Here is a 19,746-nt window from a genome sequence, read left to right as displayed (position 1 = left end):
TGACATCACAACTGCTCACAACAACCAATTACGGTTCAGATTCAGAGAACAAGTCAGCCGTGATTGGTCGTGAGCAGTCGCAGTGTCATTTTCAGTCGACAGAAGACAACATGGCCGCCCCCAGAGATGGCTAAAAATTAGTGGATTAACACTTATTCCACGCAATATTTATCAGAATGCCATGTTTCAACTAGTGGTCTTGTTTAGAATATATTCTTGAAAAAAATGTTTGCATTGGCTTTCACTTTAAATATTGGTGGCTGGTGTTGGCAGCCTCTACCCGATACCTTAAAACAAGGCCAGTATCATCCCGATATACATACCTGAATTGGTACTCGCCCATCCGTAATATCTCAAGTATTTATCAGATTGTTTTTTTCAGTGCGGCCTTTCACAGAAGCATACTCAAAGCACATTCATGTAAGTTTGCTGCTTGCCTGGTTATTATTCCCTCGCAAACACAATTCAGATTGAGCTTTGTTCATTTTGCCACATTTTTCTAAATACCCTGAAGCAAAGACAAAGCTTGTGATAATTAGCAATAGTCCGACACACACACACTTCACACACCTACGTATTGGTGGTTGCGGTCAAACAAGCACAAACACGCAATTATTCAGCGGACGACTGCGACGTGTAGATGAATGACTTTGATAACCTGCACTCCTAAATGCTTTTCTCCCTCGTACAAAGTCACGCACCTTTTTTTTTTCCTGGTTCCCACTGACTTCTGACATTTCTACAATGACTTCAGTTTAACCACAGTGGTGCCTTTGACTTCCAAGTTTAATACGTCCCTTTTCGAATTTAATATTGAATTAGTCTACTTGTTTTTTTTTCCTTCTCCACATCATCACTCTGATGGCATGATGAATATTTGAGTGAGTGACTGGTCTCCTCTGACAGGCTGCTACAATATTTACATGGCGAACACCTGCTCTTTCAGACCCTCTCAGTGCATCCGAGTCGACAGGCCACGTCCACTCAGAGTGTGACACCGTCAACCGCCGTCTAAATGGAAGTCAGTAATGCTCCCTCATAATGCTTTGCTGCTGTTATTCCTTCACACACCGTTATCTTTGCGGTCCTCGGCCAATGGTCTTCACTATGACACCGTCCGTCAACCTTGCACACCTTTCTCTTAGCTCAATTTCTTCATACTCACCCACCTTAGGTTTCCGGAACCCTCATCTTCTCCCACCTTTGTTATAGCCCAAATTCCTCCTAGATAAGACATAGCAAACAACTATACCTTATAAAACACATACAAATCAGAACTAGAATCACTTTTAAAATGCATCAAGTCGACCACGGGAATTAGACTTGGTAAGCAAAGGTTAAAACCATAAAACAATTCAGGTCGGACTAAACAAACAGACAATGAGTGCGCATTTGCTGCAACAAGTATGATTGTAATTGTTATTGAAAACATCTATAAGTAATTGAATCCATAATAAGTGATTCTTGAAGAAAGGGGAACCACCTTCATCCTTCACCGTTGCCCACCTTGTTCCTCACCGGTGTCGTATACGCTCATCATCTTCCTCCTTTGTCTCCGCCCGCCCTCTTCACCCACCTTTTACTTCACCCACCTTTCTCATCTCCCCCCTCCTTTTTTTCATCTACCATACCTTTGTATTCAGCACACAGTAGTGTTTGCTGGGGTCACAGTTTGCTAGGGTTAGTTTTTTTCTGTGATGCAAAACCTCATTGGATTGCATAAGATTTTATACCTTATCAAATGCCTGTGAGTGTATCGTGGAATTCAGAGTGTGTGATGCGTGTGCGAGTGTGTGTGTTTGTATGTGTGCGTCCACCTGACAGTCCAGTGTCTGATTATGGAGGCACTTTAGCGTTATTAATATTAATGCCACTCCCTTTTATTCAGGACATCTGCCTGCCACTCCGACAACGACCAGCAGAAGCAGCAGCACTTTGCCGCTTTAAATGGCGTGTGCTTGACGCAAAGTGTGTGTGTGTGTGTGTGCGTGCGTGTGTGAGAAAGCGTGTCTCTTTAGCATAAATGTCAGGAACAAAGAATCCTTCTAGTCCATTAGCAGTTCCAAACAGGACCTCACCTGGTGGATTCCTTCCTTATTCCACCGCCGCTTGTTGACCTTTAATGGAGAACACTCATAAAAATGTGATGATAATCAATGAGTTCTTTCTTTTTAAACATCTGAGACACTTTCCACAAACAGGAAGGTACTTTGTGGAAGTCAAGAACAACAACAGCTCTGCGTGGATAGACATCTTTCAAAGTGCTTTGGCCACACTGGAATGAATCATCATGGCAAATGAACTACCACCCCAGACGTCTTGCAGAAAATATTTCCAAGAATGGAAACTTTTGGGAAAAAAACGTCCTCATTTTTGGCTGACTCTTGGCGTCCCAATACTTCTGTGTATGTCAGTTATTGTACTTGGGTTAGGGGTTTTCTGGATTATGGTTTAGTCTTTTACAGAGTAATGAGATTTTCGGATTAGGTTATACTCACGGTTAGGGCTGTCCAGGGTTGAGTTTTTCGTGAATAAGACTGCCCATCTGTAAGGATTCAGGTTAGGGTTAGGGTTTCCCATGGTTAGAGTTTTCAGGGGTTAGGGGTTTACTGGATTTAGGTTTACTTGTTTTAGGGACTTCCAGCGTTGTGGGATTTTCAGGGTTAGGGTTAGATGAGTCGCTGCTAGTGAAGGTGATCCTTGACCAGTTTCCTCCCGGCGTTATGATTGTCCATCTTTAGGGGTTTAGGGTAAGGGCTAAGTGTTTAACTGTGTTTGGGATTTTAAGGTTTCTCAAGGCTAAGGGACATTAGGTCTTTTGACGTTTAGGGTCAGGGAGTATTCTGAGGCTTCCAAAGATTAAGGTTTTCCATTACTGTGGATTTTAGAGTTTGCCAGTGTTGAGAATTTTAGAGCTTCCTAATATTAAGGTTTTCCAGGGTTACGTTTTTTATGCAGTTAGGGGCTTCCAGAGTCTCAGGTGAGCAGTTTCCAAGGTTTTCCATGGTTAGGGCTTTTCCAGAAGCAGGGGACGGTGTTTTACAAGTTTGGGGTATTTTCCAAAGTAAGGCTTTCGGGCTTTTCCAGGTTTAGCAGGGCTAGAGTTTTCCAAGGTAAGCATTAAGTTATAATACAGGTTTACAGTTAAGGAACCACTATGACAGTTTCTTCACTTTTTATTCTGGTTGGTAACCCAGTACCACTGTGAACATTAGTTATGTTAATTGAAATGTTCCATATATAAACATCATATGGCGCACAACACAAACTGGTAGTCATACGACTACAGTGCACTTTTTACTGAAGCCTACACACTCGCAGGAAGTGTGGTGTGTTGAAGTCAGCACTTTGTCAACAAAGATTTGCAAGTTAAAACCGGAAAACCTTGTGAAGTTCTCCTCACTTTCATGAAGCTCAATGAAACCTTCCCCCAAAAAATGCTTTTAAAAATTTCATCTGTTATCAACCCTTTGTGCTTGCCTTCGGTCCGGACAAAAGGCAGCGACCCTGGCATGCGTAGCACGGACTTTCTGGCGGAGCTGATGCTCCCCCAAAATGTGACATGTTGACTGGAAAGAGGTGCTCAGGGGGGCTTCATCATCTGATATCTTTTTAATTAACGCTATCCCACTCAGACACTTGAAGGAGGCAAATACAAAGATAGCGACACGGCCAGATACTTAGCTTTTGACAGCTCTAATTAATGGAGAAAAAAGGAGAGAGAGAAAAGAGAGGGGGGGTAAGATGAGTCGCTTCTAGTGAAGGATTCATTAAGACCAGTCGCCGCGTCGCTACATCAAACATCCCTCTTTGGACTTCTTTTTATGCTTTGCTTAATGTTTTTTTTTTTTTTTGCTCAAACCTTCCTACTTTTGTGTGAAGGGAAGAGCAGACAATGTAGTGGGAAAGCGAAGGAAGAGGATAAAAGAGGAGTTAAAGCACTGTGTATGTGTGTGCTCATGTATGCGCACGAATGTGTGCGTGTGGGGGTGCATGCGTGTGTGTGTGTGTGTGTGCGTGTGCGGGGGTGTGTGTGTGCGTGTATGCGTACATGGGAGCTGCCACTTCACAACAGGGGAGATGAATGACTTTTTACCTCTGGACACTGGGCCTTAATGAAACCCCCAGAGGCCAAACAATGGCATCTCTCACATGCACACACACACACAGACACACACAGACACACGCTCACAAAAGCAGGCGCTATATGTCGGTGATGCTGCATTGACATACACTCAGTAAAAGGCAAAACACTGGGTGATGAACCCAAGATGCAAGCATACTTTATTCAAGTATCCACGCACGCACACACACACACATACACAAATATACACACTCGCCTATACACAAGCAGACGGCGCTTGTAGAAATACTGACGTCTCGCTATTTTTGTACAGGCGTTTTGGAATTTGGCAGACTGCGCTGCACTTTGATGGGCGGAGCAAGAGTGTGTCCTTTGGTATCCACCTAGTGTATGTGACAAATAGTTGGCTGAAAGTTAGTGTAAACGTACACCTCATCAGACCACACTGGCAGGCTAAGACAATTTGGGTGAATTTCATCGAGGTGCAGGCAGACAGGTACGCAAGCGCTGTGAACAAGTGTGGTGGAACAACGGGCATCAAAGCCTCTGAATCATCATAGAAATCATTTTATTGAGCGCATTAATCATTATATTTTTCAAATCATCGCATTGACCAGGATTGCTCATCACCAAAAGAAGTACGGTATATACCTACAATTAAGCATGGAGGTGGCGGCATCAGGCTATGAGACTGTTTTTCATCAGCAGGAACCAGGGCTTTAGTCAAGGTGGTGAGACTCATTAATTAGCAGAAAACCTTCAGGCCACTGCTAGAAAGCAAAAATAATTTCTAAGATAAAGAAATAAATGTCAGGAAAAGCCTACTAGAACAAGTTAACCTTAGTTTGGTCAGATTTTTTTATCTGGTACTGCTGCCTTCGTCAAGGTGGAGGGAATTATGAACAGTTCCAGATATCAGTCAGCGTTAGCACAAAACCGCCAAACCTCTATTAGAAAGCATCTTTAAAAATGTCAGCAAAAGCCTACTAAAACAAAAGAACTTTATTTGGGGCTGCTTTTCTTGATTTGGAACCAGGGCCTTCATCAAGGTGAAGGGAATTATGAACAGTTCCAAATAGCAGTCAGTGTTAGTACAAAACTGTCTGATTTCTATTAGAAAGGATCCCCCAAAATGTCAGGAAAAGCCTACTAAAACGACAGAACTTTTTTGTGGGCTACTTTTCTTGATTTGGAACCGGGGCCTTTGTCAAGGTTGTTAAATTGTGCATAGTTCCATCAAACACATGTGGGTGGAAGAGTGGACAGTGATAGTAAACTACCCCAATAGACTGAATAAAATAGTCCCATCAAAAGGTGCTACAACAAAGTCAGCACTTTGCTTTGTTTGAGAGTGTGCATATTTATGCACACAGGTTATTCCTTCAATTGACTTGTAGCTCACATTAATGGTGGAAAAGGTTTTGAAAAGATTTTTGTTGGTCTCATTATTTAGATCACAAAAACCTGACTTTTGAAAAGGGGTGTGTAGACTTTTTATATCCACTGTCACTGGGGTTAGTGTTTTGGGGTTTGCAGGGTGGGTGTTTTCCATTGCTAACGTCAGGGTTTTCTGGCGTTTGTTTGTTTTTGTTTGAGTTTTTATGAGATTTATCGCTAGGGTTACCTGGGTTGTTGTGATATGTAAGGAACTAGTTAACTGCCCTAGGCGGAGGGATATGCAACCTACCGTATACGAGACCTGTGTAAAGATATGCAGTGTGTCTCTGCTACTGCTGTTATGTGAGAACAAGTGATAGTAAAAGTTCATTGAACTTACAATCAAGGCTCGTCATTGAGTACACAAATAACACAACATGGGTTGGGTTTATTTATGTATTTATTTATTTATTTTGGTCAAGTGTACAAGCGTTGTCGACTTCCCCAATGAGCAGACTTTGCCACCTTATGTAAATTCTTTATTTTGTCATGTGTGTGTGATGGATGAGTGTGGTTCCACAAGCCCTCACCTCTAATACCCTCAATGAATGCAGCAAGGCATGCTGGGCCGCGGCCGGTCCACTCGTGCCTGGTCGCTCTCCATCATTCGCAATTAAAGGAGTCGCTTGCTCTTATCTCCTCCGCTGCCGCCACCTCGTATGAATATGCACACGACTCTTATCTGCTCAGGTAAAATGGTCACCGCACCACGCGCGCAGCATGGTGATGAATCTTTTCTTCCTCACACAATGTACCGGGACTTGATGTTATTCAGCAGCAAAATGCTTCATGTTTATTATTGATTATTCTTGGCATTTCTCTTCCATTTTCGCCAATTTCCTACTGTTCTCACAATTGCACATTTTCCACAGAAAAGTGAATGAAATATTTTAGAAGTTGAACTCGTCCTTATACACTTCTCATCGGATTCAAACCAACTTCAAAACATTGACAAAATTTAGGAACTCTTGACAACCATTTTCCACATTGCCCGAATTTACTTTTCCTACACCCCCCAAAAAAAGAAACATTTAATTAAATAGGACATTTTACAAGATTACCGTATCCTTCAACATTTCTCAACTGATTTCAAACCATTCTAAATTCAAAATATTCACAAAACTCAAGACATCTTCAGAAACACTGCCAAAATGGTCACATTTTTCACTCTTCATTTTTCATGACAACATTGCCAAATCAGTGGAGACATTTTACATCCTCTTTTTACATTCCACTTCTACATTTTCAACTGATTTCAAACCATTCCAAGATTATAAATATTCATCAAACTCGGACATCTAGGGAAATAATTGTAACTCTTCCCCAAATTTCTGCTTTTCCTTCAATCCCACCTTTTCTATGAAAATAAATCCCATTTCATTGAATAAGACATATGACAAATTTACCACTATCTTCCACATTTCATTCCAATTTCAAAACATACACAAGAGGAAGTTTTTCCAAAAATTCCCATGTTTTTCAGTATTTTACATTTTGCATGACAACATTTCCCAAATAAATGCAGACCTTTTACATGTTTACTTCCTTTATCCACATTAATCATCTGCCTCTAACTGTTTTGACTTTAAAATGCTCAGGACATCTTGGGAGCACTTTTTCATCATTTTGCAAATTCTCATCCTTGCACATTTCTTAACTGATTCAAACCATTGCAGCCAGAAAATATTCACAAACTTTGGGAGATCATGTGAAGCATTTTCCCACTTCACAAAATCTGCTAATTTTTCAGTATTCCACATTTTCTATGACCTCAGACATTTTACAAATTGACCTCCTCCTTCCACAAATCTCATCTGATTCAAGCTAGTTCCACTTTCAAACGTTTCAACTCATTCACGGCATGTTGATAAGTAGTTAACATAATTTTACCCACAAATTCTCACATTTCTTTAGCATTCCATATTTTCCATGACAAAAATCCCTAAATTAATGATTATGTTTTATCTTTTAGATTATTATATTACCAGTATTTATAGTAAAACATTATATCTTATTTCAAATAAATATTGTAAGGTTCATGTCTGAAAACCAATGTTGCATCCATCACGTGACTGTCATCACTTATCGTTTGAGGGTCAGAGAAGGGCCGTCTGTGTCATCCATGGCGAACGGCGCCATCGATAGGCCACATTTAGCAGTGCAGCATCAAAGTATGAAGACTCCATCCTAGTATCATTCAAGCAGTCATTGTCCACTGTCCCACCAGGCAAAAGCGGGCAGAATGTGGAGAGAGGGAGTCAGAGAGGACTAAAGGAGGAATGCAAACAGGGAAGAATTGAATGTAAGAGGTGAGGAGCGGGGAAAGGAATACTGCAGGGAGCACGAGGGATTGGCCGTTAGCAGGAAAAACAATTAAAGAAGGGCAGTCAATAGGATTAAAAATATAAACCGTATACATTTTGCTAACTAAGCATTTGTGTGTATTAAGGAAGTGAATACCAAGTAGAAAACATGGAAACTCAATCAATACATGTTATTTTATTTTATAGACGATTTTGCTGCTTTTGTATAAAAAAAAGTATTTAAAACATTAGTGGAATGACTGTGTGCAATAGTCATTTTTAGTATTAAGTATAATTTTTCCTCTCTTTGAAGTTTTTTTAAAATATATATTTTATGTTTAAAGGGACAGTTTGACGGGCTGAACATTGGCATTTATATAATAGTTATGCACATAAAAAAGACATCAGTAATAAAATGCACCCCCTTAAAAAATTTATAGTGTTTTAAAGTGCAAGTAAACTCCCAAAAAATCTTATGCAATAATGTGTTCTATGCTCCTTCACTCGTCTAAACATAGTATTCTGATTAATATTGCGTTCGTGGAATATGAGTTAAGCAGCAAAATCCACCCGTTTTTATCCATCTCAGGGGGCGGCCATTTTGTCACTTTTGTCGACTGAAAATGACATCACAGTTGCTCAGGGCTCAGGTAACAACCAATCACAGCTCACCTGTTTTCTGAAGCTGAGTCATGATTAGTCGTTATCTGAGCCCTGAGCAACTGTGATGTCATTTTCAGTCGACAGAAAGTGACAAAATGGTCACCACCTGAGATGGACAAAAACAGGTGGAGTTTACTACTTAACTTATATTCCACAAACACAATATTAATCCGATTGCCATGTTTAGACTAGTGGGCCTGAATAGAACATATTGCTGCAAAGAAAATTTGGGGGTTGGAATCTTCTTTAAGGGCTTTTGTTGGGATGAGATTTACGACAAATTGGAACACCCCCTGTTGGAGCTTGGCTTGTTATTTGTCTCAGCTATGTGCGTCACAGCTGGGGAGGCAGGCATTCTAATATCGCTTGGTTTGTCAGTTCTGTTGTCTGAAATGGTGACCAATCGCCACCAAAATTCAAATGCACATTACCACTCTTGTCCACTTCAACCTGTGACAATATTCACGACTGGTTGTAGTTTTCGGACATGTAGCTATACGCTAGGATTTTGCTAGTCTCAGGAGGCAGCAGGGCAGCCAGACATGGATGTTCCCCCCAATGCAAAACAATAGCTGCAGAGGCAGCAATGAGCTTTCGGCTGCTAAACAGACGAGGTTAGCACAACAAAAAGAGTTTCTTACCCTCCAGACATGCAGCTCAGTGCCGTTGAGTATGTTCACGTTGCCACCGCCTGCAGCCAATTCATGAAGCCGTCGGCCTCACGGTGCGAGTGGGCGTCAATTTCGGATAAACACTTCATCGAAAGCCCTGGATGTGCACTTTTTGAACGTTCCATGTCGTGGTGCGGCGCTCCTTTTAGGGGCCGCTTCAAAGCAGCCGCTTCAAAGCAGCCGCTACGCCAGCGTCAATGTCGGATAGCGAGCTTCTCCAAAGTTGGACTTTAAAAAATCCAGCATGCCCGCACACGACCCAAGTGAGTATATAGTGCAGAACATTGAGGGATGGATGGATGGATGGATGGATGGATGGATGGATGGATGGATGGATGGACAGGCTTGGAAAAATTCAGAGCAACAGAGCTCCAATGAGGAGGCCGACTCTGCAGTCGAGTTTAGCTGCATCCGACGTGTCATTTATGGATGAGTGGTGTAGGTGTATGATAAAAAGTAAGTCAAGCTAACACTTATGGATTAAAATGTAATGTATAACGAGCTACGAACAATTAACCTTATGAAAAGCCTCTCAGAACACAACGTGTTTGCGTATCTTGGTGACTTATTAAATAAAACAGACAAAATATGACAGAAACTGCACGTAAGATGCTCATTTCCTCATTCTCTTTTTTGACAGCCATGGAAAGGCTAATCGTTTTGTGATGCTTTCAGAGGTTGAAGTGGGCCTAAGGAGATGTCCACATACATTTTGGGCCTGGCTGCTTCCCATTATTTTGATGTTATTTGTGACGTAATGACTTTGAATGAATAAATTGTGATCGGTCCCTGTCATGACTCCCACCTAGACCGGAAGGGAGGAGAGGGGGGCGTGGCCATATTGCTCATTACCAGGAAGCCTTTTTCAAGGTGTCCGTTTTGTATTGATGTCTCCAAAACAAATTGATGAAATTTAAAATGCAAACTAATATCATTTTCCTGGTAAAACAAAAAATACATCAACTGAGCTTGTTATTGAAAAATAGACCATAAATAGATGGATGATCACTTTGAATATCTTAATGAAATAAATTTTTAAAAATTAGCATGAGTGAATGCCATGTTTTTCCATTTTCTGTTTCATTTTTCCCCTTGTTTGGAAATATTTCCCCCCCAACCGTCTCTTTTTTTAAAGAAGTAAAACTATTTTAAACATTTGTTTGGCGTGAATGTTTGCAATGTAATGTTTGTATGCAATGCAATTTAAATGTTCTTTTCTCACCTTTTTTGAGGAATATTTTTCGATTATTCATCTTCTTTTTTTTAAATAACACCAATTTAAATGGGTTGTTTGCCATGTATGTATGCAATAATCTTTTTATTTTCATAAAATTTTCCATTCGCTTTGTAATGAAATTTTTTATTATGGGTTCTATTTGAACGAATACAATAATTTCAATTCTGTTGCTTAAAGTGCTCTTTGATATATTTGTATTACCAGACATATTATACAATGTCTAATGCTGAACTAAAATACTAAAACAAAAAAATAAAATAAAATTGCTTTCATTTTTTAAGGCAAAAACATTTAGAATAGATCATGAAACCATCAATTGAATTCAGTCAGTAAACTTTGACTAATTATTATATTATTATATTAGTGATGTTTCCAAAGTACTTTTCAACAGATATATTTGTCTTATTCTCCTCTGACAATACATAATAAAAATACAAATATTCCCACATATTAGATTTGAAGAAAAAGTAATCTATTTTCAAACAGTTGAAACTTTCCATTGCTTTTTTTTTTATCATGAGTGTTGAAGTCGCAATTTCAAGTCTCCATGTAATTTTCACACTGGGACAAAGTAACACATTGGAATCAGCTTCAATGTCTCAGATGACTCTTTCGTGTTTTAAAAGATGTTGTCATAACTACAGTATTAATAACTTCATAGAGCTTCTTCTGTACTAAATAAAAGTCCAGTTCTTATTACTGACTGACTTCCAGTAGTTGTTAGTGTCCATCTGCTTGAGGCCAATTAAAGGAGAACTCAAGCTGCCCTTTTGCTCGTGTCCCGCTGACAAATTAAACTTTACTATTACACTGAAAAAGATTAAATGAAATAATTTTATTTTTAATTAGCAGGGGCTGCACACCCGACGCTATTCATCACATACCTGTAGCTACAAAAATATGAGTTTGAATTCATACTGTATTTAGAGCTTTTATTTACATATCTGCTTTTTATTGTGAAAGCCAACTGCATTAAATCAAGGTATAGTATTTATTTGATAAAAAAGATCCTCCCATGTTAATATCGTTTAACATCTACAAGCTAATCAAAAATGACTTTTATAAGTGGTATCCCCTACCCCGTGTATCGTTGACGTGTTTGTGTAGGTGGTCAGTGCATGATGTGGTCTGGAGGTGGCAGGTCACACCGAAATGGACTCGGTAATTTGCAACGTTTCCCACCCTGCAACAGCGGCTCTTATCTTATTGGAGTATTCATTTTGCTGTTGTCACATAAAACGTCCGGACACCCCGTCGACCCACTGACCCCGCCCACCTGCGCACCTCCAAATATCAAATGCATATTTCACCACACACATACACGCACACACACGCACACACAGTCTGTTCTTATTGCGTGCACTAAATCATAAGCTCAGTTGGTAAAGCTACTTAGGTTGTGGGGTTTTTTTGCACCTAGGAGCTAATGGAGTGTTTATGGTTATGTTTAGCCCACATATGGATGTCATAAACAAGGCTAATAGCATACGAGCTAATGTGTCATAAATCATCTCCGATGTAAACGCGTCTGACCATCTTGACCGCGAGTGGCAGGATAAATGACATTATGGCATTATGACAAAATAATGTTCAACATAAAACATGCTACCTTTTGATTACAAGTGGCGAACACGTGGCAGCTAGCCAGTTGGAGGCTACAATGAGAGGCTAACGTAGCGAGCTCACATCTTCACTCATGAAAACTTCCCACGAGGTGCACCACACTATATAGGAGAGCAAAATCTACTTTGCTCACAAAAAAAGTCACAACTGAGAGTCGGGTGGCTTGAGCAATTTTCATTCAGGGAAAAATCACAAATCGATTGACTCAAAGGCAGTCCACCACTCGCAGGAGCTTGAAATCTTAAGTCCAAAGAATAGAAGGAAGGATGTAGGAAGGAAAGAGGGAAGCAGGATGGACAAAGGAAGCAAGGGAGGAATGTTGAAATCCAGGAAGAAAGCAAATAAGGAGGGTAAGATAGAGGGAAATATGAAGGAAGTCAGGAGGGAAAGATTAAAGAAGGACAAATGAAAGAAGGAAGGAGGGAGTTAAGAAGAAAGAAAGGTCAAAAAGAAGGAAAGTATGAAGGATGCGAGGATGGACAATGGGTGGAAGTAATAAAGCAAGGAATCATGGGAAGAATGGAAGAAAATAAGATAGGAAGGAATGAATAAGGAAAGAAAGAAGGATGCACTATAAAAACTGTTTAAAAACAGGGTTAAAAATACAATTTTGGGTCAAAAATGGACCGATCCACTTGGGCCAATTTGACCTACATTCTTGCATTGTTTTGTACAAAACAGCCCCATTTAGGGGTTGTTTTGTACAAAACTACACATCTTGGGGATGTTTTTGCAAATTAGGGTCAAATTGAGCCAAGTAGTAGATTTGTCCATATTTCACCCAAAATTGTGCTATTTTAAGCCCAACTGTTTTTAGTGTGTGAGAGGAAGGAAGGAAGGAAGGAAGGCAGGAAGGAAGGAGGGATTGAAGGAGGTAAAGAGAAAGGTAGACTGAAAAAATGCTGTGCAGCCTTTACTCAATTTTATTTCGTCAAGTGGTTGCACGAAATAAAATCATCTGAATCCAGGAAGGAAGGATTAAGAAAGAACAGTTGGAAGGGGGATCTCAGTGCAACTTTGAAGGCCTTTTCATGCTGCCCCTGAGAGCGCTCAAGGACGACAGCGCCCTAGTGTAAGTTCGCCCATATTTGGAAGTACTTGCCAACCAGGGAGTTTTTTTCCGTGGTTGGTCTATTGCTGTTAGCGCTTTGAAATCACACCACCAGCCCCTCCCCTTTGGGATGTGCCTTTCTCAATTCGAGGGCAAGGTGTGCGTACCACGATGCGACAAGTCATTCAGTCCTTGAGTCCCCGTAGTAGATAGGGTGCCCAAGTCCGTTCCTTGAGAGCCCCTATCCAGCCTGTTTTAGGTGTAACCCTATCCCAACACACCTGATTCAAATGATCATCTCATCAGCAAGGTTTGCAAAAGCCTGATAGCGATCCTGATGATTTGAATCACGTGTGTTGCAGTAGTGACTGTGGCTGGACTTGGGCACGCTTGAGATAAACAATGAATGGGGTCGCTGACGGTGCGCTGCACGTTACTAAGTGCAGTGTGAAAAAGGCTTTCGGATCTCCATTTGTCTCCACGTGTAAATCCTACACTCACACTTGAAACCATAACGTTGACTTCAAACCCAAACTACAAACCCCAACCCAGGCTTGCAACCTTAACTTGCACACACATGTTTTAACCTGATTGCCGTGTGGCGGCAACGTGCGTGGCCTTCTCCAGCCAGGCCGCGCTACTGGCATTCATTTGCTATGACACTCACACAACAGCAAAGGGAAAAAGACAAAGAAAAAGGGGTGTGCGTGCGTGAGTGTGTGTATGGTACCATTATTTGTGTGGGGCTGCCAATGTGCTGATTAAATTAGCAACAAGTAAATCATGCACCTGCAATCAATCCGTCGAGGTGGCCGTCACCATGTTTCCTTCACTTTGACCACACAATGCTTGTTGATTGTGAGACACTCACGCACACATTCAAAATGGAGTTTCCACTCCTTAATTTTGTGTTGAACGTGTGAAAAACGTGTTTCTGCTAAACAACAGATTTTATTTTTAAACAATAAAAAATGTGAAAAGTTGATTGAAAATTGAACTTTAAAAATATATATTTTAAATGGTGAAAAGTTATGAATGAAACTATGAATAAAGAATAAAAAGATATATTAAAATGAGTGAGCATTTTTACATACAAAATACTTTTGTAAATGTTAAAAAATGCACCTGATGGTTACGTTCATGGTCACTGCTGCTGATGGCTGTGGGGGTCCGACACGAGCTGTGGGGTGGTTCGTCGGTGTGTGTGTGCGCTGATTTGTAAGCCGATTTGTTCCTTTATTTCCCCTGGCTGTACAATGGCGGTCACCGCACTTTCACACACACACACACATGCACACGCGCGCACACATGCCCACGTGCACACACCGTGTAGGGCCTCCCCCAGGACAATCTGTTGTGAATCACATTACAGCCATTTCCCATTCTGTAGGTGCAGGAGCAGCCCCAGCAGAAATCAAATATTTATCACGTTGTATTAACCCCCACTCCTCCGCACACACACACATGTGTGCGCTCACCCCCCCACACACACATATATATGCGCAACCCCCCCCACACACACCCATAGCAATGGTCCTGATGTTGCCGCCACCACTACACACTGAATTCATTATCCTATTAGGCCATTGCTCAGCCGCTGCGGCTGGCGCACAAACAGATGAGCATACATGACAATACAGTGCGTGCTGGCCTCCACAAACACACACACACACTAACACACATTGCTGGTTTGTTGGTTGGTTGGTTGGTTGGTTGGTTGGTTGGTTAAGTTTACAATGCAAAAACTGACCTGCGGCCGTTTAGTGTTATTGTGTTTTGATGTCAGATAAAGATCGGACATGACATTTTGCAATGTGATTGTGTACTTCGAGTCCAGTATTTTGGTATGATATGGGCCACTGAGAATGAGAACGGGCTAACTCCATGTTGAAATGTTGAAGTTAAGTGCAGAATTGAATTGTGAAAAGGCCTTTCTTTCCGTTAAATACTGGTCCAAATCAAGGTTTTCATCTCTACCCTTAATCACTCTAACCTGCTGCACAACCTTCCCTTCTCTATCTGGCTAACCTGACAAGGTCTTATTCTCCTTTGTTACTATCCAACCTGGTATATGTGCCAACTCATGTTTTGTTTGGCGTCAGCCACCTCCAACTTTGCCCTATGTCTCATCTCCTTGTATTCTTGTCTCCTTTCCTCAGTCTACTCAAGCTCTCTTCAACTTCTTTCCTTGTCCTTCATCTGCTACTCTTGTATCTTCTCGCCCCTTCCGGAAGAAAGTGTTTACTACAGCCATTTCAAAGTCCACCTTCCAGAATGTCGCTTTCTCTTCTAGTCATCATCTAGTCGCCATCCTGCCAGTGGTGCATAACCATAAATTACATAAAACATATACCCTCCATTTCAAGGTTTTGCCTCATCACTGACACTATTTTTACCTCTTAGACATTCTCAACCAACTCTTTCTTGAAGATTACCCTGACTCCATTTTGCTTCCCCGCTACACCATGGTAAAATAATTTGAACACTGCCCCCGAGTTTATCACCTTACTACCTTTCCACCTGCTCTCATGGACACAATATTTACATTTCTCCAAATCATCATGTTAACCAATTTTCTTATCATAGTCCCAACATTATAAGTCCCTGCTTTCAGTTTGAGGCTCTGTGCTTTCTGCATATGAACCCACTTTCCGCATCTTTTTTGTCTTCAACCCACAGTAGCTGAATTTCAATGGCGGCTGTTGTTCCGGTAAGAGATTTTGTGAATGATCGCTAATATGGTTGGGCAATAAAAAAGAGAGAAAAAATTCAACCCCTGAAGGCTATTCCACAGCAACATAAAACTAGATGGAATTTTCTACCATGAGTAGACACAAAATTCTGTCAGGAAGTTGTCCGTTTTGATTTAAAGCGGCCATGTTAGCTACTTCCGCGTGTCCTCCAAAGACAAACTTGTCCTAGCGGTTGTCACATTGCAACTGAAGTAGTTAATTGATGATAAAGAGCGTTATTAGTGGGAAAGCCTGGACTGGGAGTTGAGTATGCAGAGTCAGTTCTAACCTTCTGATCTTTAGACACTCAAACATTCTCATTTTCAACTCTTACGCGTTAGCATCCAGCTAGCACAGAAGCTAACACAGAAGCATTAAAGATGGCTTCATGTAAATATTTTGACTCGGTGACTTTGTAGATAACTTTGACTTTTACGAGGTGATATATCCTGGCACGTGAGATGAACATTGCACTTAAAAGTCCACCATTTCATGATTTGCTCCGGCTCAATAAAAGCACCACTTTACGGCCACCGTAAATCACACAAAAGAAAAGAAGAGGAAAAAAAAAAGGTTCGGCCGCTGTTAATCTCACACATAAAGCGACCACCTATAAAAACAACAACACACACACACACCAAAAAAAAGAAGATGTCCTATTTGGCGGAATACCTTAAGTAAATGTCATAAATGTGAAATTGTGTTGTTAATTTGATGCATTAGGTGTCTGATTTGTTATAAATAATTGTTTATTTCCGTAATAAGACCTCCCGATATGTACTGGCCAACCATCCAATCAAATTGATGCTCATTAACGGTGGAGATAAATTTGTTTTACACTTTTGAGTCATTAAAAGGAGGCAATTAAACGTACAAATAGCTGCTTTTACTTTTTATGCATTGCCATGGATTTACACATGTACGAATTATCACGAGGACCATTGATGAACTTGTTTTCTCATATTTTCATTTTTGTGTTTTGAGTGGTTTTCTTTGTAGGAGCATGGTTTTGCTTCTATTCTGCCCTCTAAAGGTCTGGAGGTGGAATTATTTGAAGTGTTGTATCGTAACTTTGGAAAATTCAACCTCCAAAGCCAATTTTACTTAAACTATCTTTGGTAGAGACCCACAGGACCTTCAAATGAAAACTTGTCCTAGAAATTTGCTTCAACTGCTATGCAATATGAATAACCAGAGCTGGACATTCCACCTATGTGACGGACCGGTCCGTCTATCCACCTATGACGGATGCACATTTTGTAGGCAATAAACCAAAGATGGGAAAATTAAAAAAATAAACGGACTAAGCATGTCGGAAGCCCATTTTTTCCGTCTACGTAATCGTCTATCGTCTATTTTTGCAGTGAGGCTTCAATGGCTGCGGCGAGGTTTTCGTTTCCCGTTGGCCGTGGCTTTTTGATAGCAGACAGGCAGAGATGCCGACTTGACTAAGACTTGAACATCATGACATGACAAGTCATCCTGTTTATAGTTTTAAATTTGCATTCGGGCACAGTTTGCCTTTTTAGGAAGGAAAGCCAGAAAGAAAGAAAAAAAAGAGGGGTTTTGTTCATTCACACCAACCTGGCAACCCGGTAGGCGTCACTTGTGTGATGCGGCAACATAAACACTAACAGAGTCCGAGCAACTCCGAGGGTGACTAATTTGAATTAATCAATTCTTTTATCCATGACATGACAAAAATAGGGCTGAAAAACAAATGGTTTTGCATGTCACGGAATTAAGACACAACGACAACGTCTAACTTCATTCAACTTCAAAATGTGACTAACTACAAAGTGCACAAAGTTAATGCCTTTCATTCGCCCATTAACAAACACCAATTAGATTTGGGTAACAGATTGGCACCTGAAAAAAAGTATGTCGTTTTTAAATCTGACAGTTATACACATTTACACCCTCATACAGCGTATTTCGGTATTTATCACCACATTAACAGTGTATAACTCATATAAACGTAAGTAGGAAAAAAGAACATGCATTCTTCTAAATAACTTAACTGTAGATATTCATTTTATAAGTTAATTGATTTTTCATTTCATTTTTTGAGATGTAAATGTTCCTCTTTTTTTAGAGATACAGTAATGTACTTTTTCTAGTAAGATCAGTGATTTTTTTTATCACTCCAACATCTGTTTTACTGAGCAAGATTTTATGACTTGACTTATGACTTGCTAAAAATTTGGTGGCGACGCAACTTAACCCGCTTGATTTTTTTCCACAGTGACTTGGGACTTGCTTGAGACTTGATTGTTACGACTTGATACTGACTTGTGATTTGCACATATGTGACTTACTCTCACTTCTGGCTGCAGGGTCCTAAAAGAAGACGAATTTCGTCTGGCCGCGGTGAGGGGGCAGCATAGGGAGGGGTTTGCTCGTGGAAGTTTGTCGAAGTTGGTCAACGGAAATGCGAACAGAAGCCCGTTTAAAATGATAGGTTGACCGGTCTATAGGCGAATACTATTTGGTCCGTCTGGACAAAAAGGCAGATAGATAGATGGCGGAAGGGTAACCCGGCTGCAGGCAGAAGGCGATAAATGGACCGGGAAATTTTAGTAAAATGCCCAGCTCTGTGAACAACTTAGTAAGATATAATTCGGTGTGCATGTGCATCATGAGTAAACCCACAACTAAAGTAACAAGAAGACATGCCAGAATAGATACAGGAACTCTGCTATGTTTGGGGTCATTTTGTGCTATTTCCAGGAGTCCTTCAATTGCTACCAAATTGGAACCACATATACTAGACAGATGGACACCGCTAAATTGCCAAACTTGTGAGTTTTCAAAATAAAGTGTGGGCGAAGCTTGGCAGCAAAGGAATGTTAGAAAAAAGTGAAGGTGAAGACATTAGTTTTTCCTCTTGTCAAGCCAAAGAACAAAAATGTGACCATACCATGTCCTTGCTGCTGTTTTGTTCTCAACACGGCTGTAGCCAGATTGGCCGGAAAAAGAGAAATCACACGGGAGAGGGCGGGAAATCAGATCAACGGCCACAATAAAGCAACGACTGGGAGGAAAATGACCCAAGCGCCCCGATTGCGTGCGTGTGTGTTTGTTTAGTCCTGTGCCGAGATGGAGGTCATACATCGACTCTTATTGCCTGCAAAAAAGAACAATATGACAGAAACAATGTAATTGTTGCTGCGTGTCTGTGCACACACACACACACGCATACACACCCACACACTTCCTCTTACACTTCACTCCATTATTACAAAGCACTATGTAAGAAATGGGGTGTCTCTTTATTCACATTTTTTGTCACATGAATAAAATGCACGTGATCAGATTTAAGATTCCTTTTTTTCACACACATACCAGGGACACTGATTGATAAACCAAGTAGTATAATGTATTTTTGTTTTATCCTCACACCTTTAAAAAATATATTTTTTCTCCATCACGAAACATAATTCACTGAAATTCAAAATGAAGTGACTTCAAAATGAATGCATTTAATGTATTATAGATTATTTAACATCCTATCCAGATAAACTCAAGGATAACATTCCAAATATTTCCGTTCTTTTTAAATCAATTTAAAAAGTAAGAGCATTTTATAGGTTCATTACTTTGACTTTTTAAAACTAACAATTTTAATCACTCAATGCTAAATTTGTAAGAATGTTTTTTTTATCCAAATCTTTCAATTGTAATGTATTTGACTGGTTCATAACATACATCATGTCGGTCGTTTTAAAATCCTTTCGCATTTTTTTATCAGCAAAAACTCTGCTCAATACAAGGTAAAAAAAAATAGATGTACATTTGCAATGCAATGCAGCCATTTAATGTGACTAGCAGGCCATGACTGGCACCTGGTGGTCATAATTGTGATTGCAGTACAGTTGTGAAGACGTCGAAATGAACTGATTACACTGATGAACAGCAAATTTTAATCAGAGATAGCTTTATGTG

Source organism: Filicampus tigris, chromosome 3 (assembly GCF_054856515.1).
Source record: "Filicampus tigris isolate MCC_2025a chromosome 3, RoL_Ftig_1.0, whole genome shotgun sequence".
NCBI classification, from domain to species: domain Eukaryota; kingdom Metazoa; phylum Chordata; class Actinopteri; order Syngnathiformes; family Syngnathidae; genus Filicampus; species Filicampus tigris.
Note: the sequence above shows the minus strand (reverse complement) of the source record.